The 8,485-nt window shown below is 39.2% G+C and overlaps 1 pseudogene; it reads right to left on the bottom strand.

Annotated features, from left to right (window-relative positions):
- Positions 1-1,572: 1,572 nt before the first annotated feature.
- On the bottom strand, positions 1,573-2,581 carry LOC122657896 (annotated as a pseudogene).
- Between the last annotated feature and the right edge of the window lie 5,904 nt (positions 2,582-8,485).

Raw genomic sequence — 8,485 nt, 5'->3', positions numbered from 1 at the left:
GTGCACTAAATTCATGCTATGTACTTATGAACAAAAAATATATTTGATATGGAATCCACTTCCTCTCTGTTCATGATTGGACTCAAAATTTAAGATCCGTTGACATGATTTGTAAATTGTTTGCAAAGTGTTTAAATATTATTAATTATTAATACTATTTTTAAGTGTTTTAAAAATTGTTTTAGGTATTCTTATGTATAATTATCTTTAGCAATAGCTAGGGTTCTCACGCTGCCCATGTGGGGATTGTAGGAAAGTTTTCTCTTATCAATATGGGAAAAGTTTTCATACACGACTATGTAAGCCGTGTGTGTGAGAGGGTGGGAGTTTCAAGGCATTAATTAATGGGTGGGGATTTATGACTTTTTCAACTCTTTGTGAGAGGAAACACGACCGTGTATAAAAACTTTCCCCTATCAATATTTTAGAAATAAAGATATACACACTAAAAACATGAGTAAAATTACCCAATCTCTCTCTCTCTCTCTCTCAGTTGTTGGTATTGTCCTCTCACTTCTCCCTAAGGATTGCAAGTCTGCTGCAAGAATTGCATTCCGTAAGGAATACTTGAGCCTGGTGGATATACGTAACTCTAGGCTTCTTTCACACACGAAGTTCTATTCAACAACAAAATTTAAAAACATAATTTTCTCCGACCAATGAACAAGGATTGAGATATCGATATCAGTCTCTGTCGATACCAATCTGATAACAATCTGGATCGACCAATTTTATCCTTACTTTTTCATTGAAAATCAAGTTTTTTGACGATATTACCCTTGATTCAATACCAACACCCGATCCAAGATCGGCCAAGGATCAGTATCGGCCTTGACCTATACTGATCCAATCCAGCCGATCCAATACCGAAACCTCAATCTATGCCCATGAATGAAACTCTAGATCCTACATATTCAAGTTACGTTTGAAGCCCACAGAATGAAGAAGTCTATTCTTTACGAGCTCTTTATGGTTCCCACCATTTTCCTAGCACTTAACAGTACACCAGACCTATGTAATCGAAATAAAAAAATGTTGAATTTAATTTATGGCTAGATCTAGTACCCAAAAAATTAGAAAACCAATAACTCACATAGAAAATAAAGAAAGAAAAAGAGTGAGCAGTCAAAGTTTCCATCAAGGCCATGTACATGATTATTTTTACACGGGAGATGGATTTCGCATGTGGTAGATTGGATGGAATTTTTCTTCTCTCAGGTTCCTGCCCGGTCAAGTTCGTAGGTTCCTCTCATAGAGAGGGTAGAAATGACAACCTCATCCCACCCGGGCAGTGTGTTCAGGAAGAGTAAGATTCAATTGTATAAGGTGATGTAGAGAAGATTTTTGAAGGATTTCTGGATCCGTTGGCCCTGCAGAAATCCACCTCTTTTTTTGTTTTTTGTTTTTTAAACCAAAGATAATAAATTCATCAAATATTTACTGAATCCATGGAAGAAGTGTTATCTACATCCATAATAATAAAATAAACAAAAACAAATTGAGGGCACTAAAATGGATAATTCATGCATATCGGACAAACTCAGACATCAAGTACACCACTGTGGCAGAGGTCTATTTTTTGGGAACTGCAAGCCTAGCACAGAAATCCCCCTCCATGAGGGGCAGGCCCTTACGCAGAGTAATCTTGGGTTCCCGGCCAAGCAACTCTTTCGCCTTGGTGATGTTTGGCTTCCGCTGGCGTGGATCATCCGGAGTGTTATCCACAACTGTTATCTTAACATCGCCATCAATTAGCTCCTTAACTGTCTCCGCAAGTTCCATCATTGTAAATTCACCTAGGTTCCCTAAATTGATTTGCCCAGTCTCAGCTCCTTCCATGAGTCGGATTAGGCCATCGACCAAGTCAGAAACTCCTTGTTTGTGTTCCTGGCGCTTGAACCGTCAAGGGTTCACCTCGAAGTGCTTGAGCTATGAAATTGCTAACAACACGCACATCATCAATATTCATTCGAGGCCCATACGTATTAAAGATCCTAGCAATACGTATTCCGATCCCGTGTTGCCGATGATAATCAAACATCAAAGTTTCAGCTACACGCTTCCCCTCATCATAGCAACTCCTGACTCCAATTGGATTAACATTTCCCCAATAAGACTCTGTCTGTGAGTGCTCAAGAGGATCTCCATATTACCTCAGATGTTGATGTAACCAAAATTCTTGCTCCAACACGTTTGGCAAGTCCCAGCATGTTCAAAGTCCCGATCACATTTGTTTTTATTGTCTTTACAGGATTGTGTTTGTAAAACATTGGGGAAGCAGGGCAAGCAAGATGGTAGATCTGATCAGCTTCGACTAATAATGGTTCTGTGAAATCATGGCGGATAAGCTCAAATCTAGGATGACCAATCCATTTCTTGAGGTTATCCTTTGAGCCAGTGAAGTAGTTATCAGCTACCCATTTTCCATCAATCTATCCACAAAGGTGAGAGCCAATGAATCCAGCTCCTCCGGTTACCAAAATCCTCATATTAGACTGAAAAAATTTGGAGTTTTGCAATGGAGATGGAGTAGGTGCCTTTGGATGGTGATTTCCATTGGAAGATCTTTTGCCATTCCGTAGATCTTCCTTCTGTTAACAGCACCAGATCAGTAGCTTAATCACTGAAATCGCCTTTTAAGACCCTACTTGACTACTTCTCCTTTCTTCGGAATGGAAACTCTAATCCACCTAATCGGGTCAAAGATAATAATTTTTTCAGTTCAACTTTCTTCCAACGGTCATAATTTTTCGTTAGAACAGAGTTACAGGAGCTATAATACCTTTTTGGAAAAGACAGCCAGTGTTCTACAGGTTGCCCAATAAATTCATTTATTGTACTGAAGTTTTGGAGCAATATTCGCATGTTTAAGGGGTCTATGTAGCCTCCGAAGTTTTGTGCGTGATTTCAAGATATTAGTTTCTTATTTAATTTTTATTTGTTTCCTATTTTATTTAGGTTTCCTTTTCCTTTGTATCCGTCCTCCTTATATAATCCAATTGCTTTGTTAAGTCTTCTTCCCCGTTGGAATTAGGGTTTTTTTTACCTTGAGGATTCTAAGGTTGTGAGCGCTAGAATGAGATCTACCCTCCAAACTTTCTACTGTGCCATGGGGTCTAACTGTTGTGAACAGGTAGATCCCGAAGTCCCCTGCTCAGATGTCAAGATCGTTCAGCCTAAACAAAGGAGTTCAGATATGCTACCCACATGGGGACGGGTGGAGACAGATCTGAACCCTCCATGGCGGTTGGGACTCGCCTCTAGGGTGTGGGACCGACGCCCCATGGAGGGGTCAGATCTGTCCCCATCCGTCCCCATGTGGGTAGCTGATCCGGATTCTAAACAAAGCTTATCAAATTACAAAATTGGGATTCAAAAAATTAGTGCAATGTAATATGAAAGCACAGTACCATTTAAATACATGCTCGAGATGCATGATAGTACATGGAGTTATATGTTTGAATTCAAATCTGAACTTGGACTATCCAAGTTTGAAATTAGCATGGGGCCAATGAGAGCACGCAACCAGCCAGGTGGCTGCTTTCTTTCTCCCAAATAATTATTGCTTAATCCCACTAAATTTATCACTCTAGGATTTATATTCCCATACAACATTTTTTTGTTTGGGTGTGCCTATTAACCGTAGTAAGTCGTAACCCATCCCACCCTACAATTCAGATCCTCTACGGCAAGCTGCCCGTAGCAGCCTGAGCAGCGTACAAACAGGGTGTAGCATAATGACCACCTTACCCCTGCCCGAACGCCTTGCCCGAGCTGGGGTAAGGCGGTCATTGTGCTACGCCTTGTTTGTGCACATCTTAGGCCGCTTTGGAAAGCGCACCATAGAAAATCTGGATCCTCCTCCATCTTAGTTACCTTTTTACGTGATAATGCCTATTCATTACATGCAAACTTCTCACAACTAGAGTTTTAGGCCTGTAACTAACAAAATAAGGACTAAAAATAATCATTGATTGTGGCTCCCTCACTTTGTCAGGCAGCAGCAGTCGCATGTGAAACTAGAGATGTGAATGGATATTCAAAAATCCAAAATCAATTCATATCAATATCCGTTTGGAGGTATTTAGATTTGAATTTGAATAATCCAAAACATAATCCATCTGATCCAAATAGTTATTCGACTAATAATAATAATAATAAAAAGTAACTAATGATCTTTAGACTCTTGAAGATTCAACAGGTTTTAGACAATGAGGAAAAGAAAATAATCATGAGACTAAGGTAACTAAGAGACATTGATTATGTTACGAACCTGGATTAGTTCACAACAAAATTCAATCTTCTTAGAGGAAGGATTAACCTTCTGACCTACTTCGAGGGAAGGGTCTTTCCTCCTACGCGTGCAAAGACACAGTTTGGGTTTAAAATTCGTCTCCCTCTTTAAAACAACTCATTACATGATATTTATAACCAGCTAAGTCTACTTAATTGGCACCTGGTGCAAATCTCCTAAAGACTAGGACCACTAACACAATACCTATCACATATTAAAAACTAGGGAAATTAACGAAACACCCCCTGAAAATGGGCCGATACTCAGATCACCCCCTCAAATTTGAAAATACTCAGATCACCCCCTCTACACTAACGGTGTTAGTTTCAGTTAACCCAAAAAAGTGAAAAGACACATTTAGCCTTTTAGGTTTAAACCTTTAAAAATAAATGAATGAAAGGTAAAGATGAATTTTACCGTTGGAGAGCTTTAAGCGTAGAACCTCTTCTCCTCTTCGTCTCTGCTAAGGTAGCCTGGGTTCGTCTGCTACGGTAAGTCCTCTATCTTCCATCTTCTTCTTCTTCTTCTTCTTCTTCTTCTTCTTCTTCTAGTAATGTCTGCTATGGCATTCTACTAGGGATCTCTGCTATGGTAAACCCTTTGATAATCCTCTCTCATTCCATCTTTTTCTCTACTAGGGCATCTTCAGATGCAATCTCTTCTTCTTCACTTATTTTTAGATTCAATCTCTTCTTCTCTGCTGAAATACCCATTATCAAATGCAATAATAATGTGTAATAGAAGCAGGATTTTAGAATCCCTTTAAAATCTGAGGAGCAAACACTTAGGCAAACACTTAGGCAAACATTTCGGTAGCATATGAAAATAGGATGTGAAAGGGCCATCAATTTTCCTGGCTATTTTTATTGTTCACTGAAGTGCTTGAAATGCTTGAAATCTACTTAAGAATAAGCAACCCATGCTGCTTGAAATTTCCTTCACTCTCTAATTCTGTTGTGCTTAACTTACTCTTCTTGATCAATGGTAAGTATAAATTATTGAGTTTCAGCAGGGAATGTATGAACTTTTCTCTGATTCAATTGCATCACATCCCTGTTCATTGTTGAGCACGCATCATGTGTAAAATGTACAGAAGGAAAGCGTTAGAACTACACAATTCTGGGTTTCATGTGAGACTGTCTTCTTGTTCCCTGTATCAGTTAATATCATGGGTCTCACACACACACACACACATATGTTACTTGATTTTCTTATGTTTGTCCATGAAATTTATACCATATTTACAGATGTCCATGTTTCTTTTGTAGATAAACCATGTCACAAACAAGTGTGAATGAAAGCTACAACCAAAGTGATTTGAAGTATCTGAATTGACTCTGTAGTTATAATAAAAGAGCAGCAGTGAGAATATCAGAGTCGCAACAGAATAAGCACAAACTATACTACTGTTGTCAAGATGCACCATCAAATGGATGTAGATACTTCGTATGGTGTGACCCTGTTAGTTCTCCTATAGGATTGTCAGTTCTCCTACAGGATTGTCGTTGACTAGAGAGAATTCCTAGACAGTTGTAGCTGAACCCAATAGAGAATTGCAGCAGATGAATGAAGAAATTCGAAGTCTGAGGAATATTATGGTTAATAGAATGGAGAAGTCAGATTCAAGAGTAGAACTTTTGGGTTATTTTGTATTAGCTTTGTTTGTTTTGGTGGTAGCAATGTTGATTGTAACAAAATGACTATTGGGTTGACTTTGTACTTGGGTTGGTTATTTTGGTATTCACAAAGTTTAATGTAAGGGAATCACAATGTTTAATGTAAGGGAATCACAATGTTTTATGTTTCAATGAAAATTCGGAGTCTTCTTTTTTCATGTATGAGCTTGCTCAACTTGTTGTAAATTAATTCCATGAAATGGCTGGTGTGCTTATAATTGAGAGAAAAAGATAATGCATGGATCCAAACAGCTTCTTCATGTCATGTATACCCACGCACAAGCCAATCTATGTGTTTTTTTTTTTTGGGGGAATGAAGCTATGTGTTAATCAGAAGCCATATCTGATGCTGCTATAAATTCAAGTGTGGTGTGTAAAGCCATAAGGTTTTGCACATGGCCATTGATAGCACCCCCAAGCCATGGAAGAGATTGGGAGGGAACCAACTTCAGAAATGTCAGAGGACTAGATCAAATAGCTCCCTGAGTTGAGTTGTAGCCATCATGAAGGTAATGAGATTGGGAGGGAACCAACTTCAGAAATCTCAGAGGGCATAATAGCAGGTGGATCCCAATCATGATCCAGCCCAATTTGTTTGCATAAACATACTAGATCCCAATCCAGTATGCCGGATTACCAAATCACCTAATTTAAACCTTTGTCTCAAGTCTCAACGGTCAGAACATAACAGTCAAATATGAATTTGGTATACTGGATCCCAATCCGGTATGCCGGATCAGGAATCAGTATGCTGGATCCATTCCAGAGCATTCCATTTGCTCTCTGTGATTGTACATCTGAAAGTTAAATGTGATCCGGTATACCGGATTCAGATTCGGTATACCAAATCAGCTGATTTCTGCAAGTCTTTAAAAGAACAGATATGGGGTGATGTTCAATTGGCAAGGGTATATAAAATTGGGTTATTTTTCACCTCCTAAGGTATTTCTTCATGTATGCATGATTGAATTTCATAAATAATAGATGATTGCATAGATAGTAAAAACTTTCAAGATTACATTTCAACCATGTGGAAACTTTCAAGATTACAAAACAAGTTAGAGGGCTTCGGGATTGGGTTGATCTTGAGAAGCCATCCCGGGAAAAGGTGGAATGGAGGGAATAGAGCTAGATTCTCCAGGGAAGGGTGCCCGAAAAGGTGGTTGAAAGCCTTGAGGTGTAAAACCTTGAGGAGTCGCTCCCGGAGTGTCAAGAGATAGAAAACCAAGATTCATAGTCAAGTTTTGGACCACTGTGAGGATCCGCTCTTGTTTAGAGTTTAACGAATCAAAACCGGTTCGGACTTCTTGACGCAAAGACACCATATCTTGTTGGAGCTGTTGTTGTCCCATTTCAAGATCAATCACTCTTGTGTTGGTCTCCTCCATGTAATACTCCAAGTTGGAAACCCAAGTTCAAAAAACTTTGGATGCCCAAGGTTGTTGACGGGGTTGTCTCCTTGGTTAGCGCTCACCTTCATTTCCTGAGTCTCCCTCCTCATATTCTTCATCAAAGTCCGGAATATTGATGGTATGAAAAGAATTTCGAGTCATGGGAAGGAATGAAGTGGTAGATTCCATCTCACGATCAAGGTCAATGTCATATGCCTTGAAGATGCGTGTAAGATGGCGACCATAAGGAAGGTTTGTGGACCTCCTTGAGTGTGCAATGGACTCAATGTACCACATAATAAAATAAGGTAGGCACAAGGGAGTAGAGGTGTTGACACAATAGGTAAGGTAAGCTTGAGGGGTCAAGCACTTACTCCGATCTCCTCCTCTAGGAATAAAGTTATGTTGGATGATGTATGAAATGACGTGAGGAATGAGCTTGAAACGAGAAATAGGCACCGATTCCTCATCTCCATGATATTAGAATATACTTCTTCATGATCGATGAGGTCACAAAAGGAAGTGCTCTTGGGGGTCTAAAAGATACACGGACCTTCACTAGAGATTTGAAGATATTTAGCAAGATCATCGACAAAAATATCCATTTGATTGCCCTTCACAAATGTATTTATCCTCAACTCCCTTTTCGATCCACTAAATCGGAGATTATTGTAGAAGTATTTAACGAGATTTGGGTAGCAAGGTTCCGAAAGATGAAGGAAGGAATCCCAATCCAAATTCCTAAATTTTTCTTCAAGATGTAGACTTTGGAAAGAGGCAACGTCCACTTCACATCCTTCTTCAATTTTCCTATCACGAAAGAGAGGCCAAGTTTCCCGACATTCATCGTTAGAAAAGATTCTACTAACACGAGCTCCTGCTCCTGAAGAGGCTCCACGAATTGGGCAAAACGACCTCTTTTAGAAGGTGGGGCATCTTGAGGCAATTGTTCCTTTCCTTTACGACTCATGCTTGAATGGAGAATAAGAGATTTAAGAGAAATGAGTGAGAGTAAATGATGTGTTTAACAGAAGGGGAGTGAAAAGTGAGTGAAAAAAAAATGAAGAAGAAGACAAAATAGTGCCCTTTATATAGGCAAAACATAGCCTCCAACAGCTAAAAAA

The sequence above is a fragment of the Telopea speciosissima genome, chromosome 4, assembly GCF_018873765.1.
Source record: "Telopea speciosissima isolate NSW1024214 ecotype Mountain lineage chromosome 4, Tspe_v1, whole genome shotgun sequence".
Taxonomy (NCBI): domain Eukaryota; kingdom Viridiplantae; phylum Streptophyta; class Magnoliopsida; order Proteales; family Proteaceae; genus Telopea; species Telopea speciosissima.
This window is presented reverse-complemented; position numbering and strand designations above follow the sequence as displayed.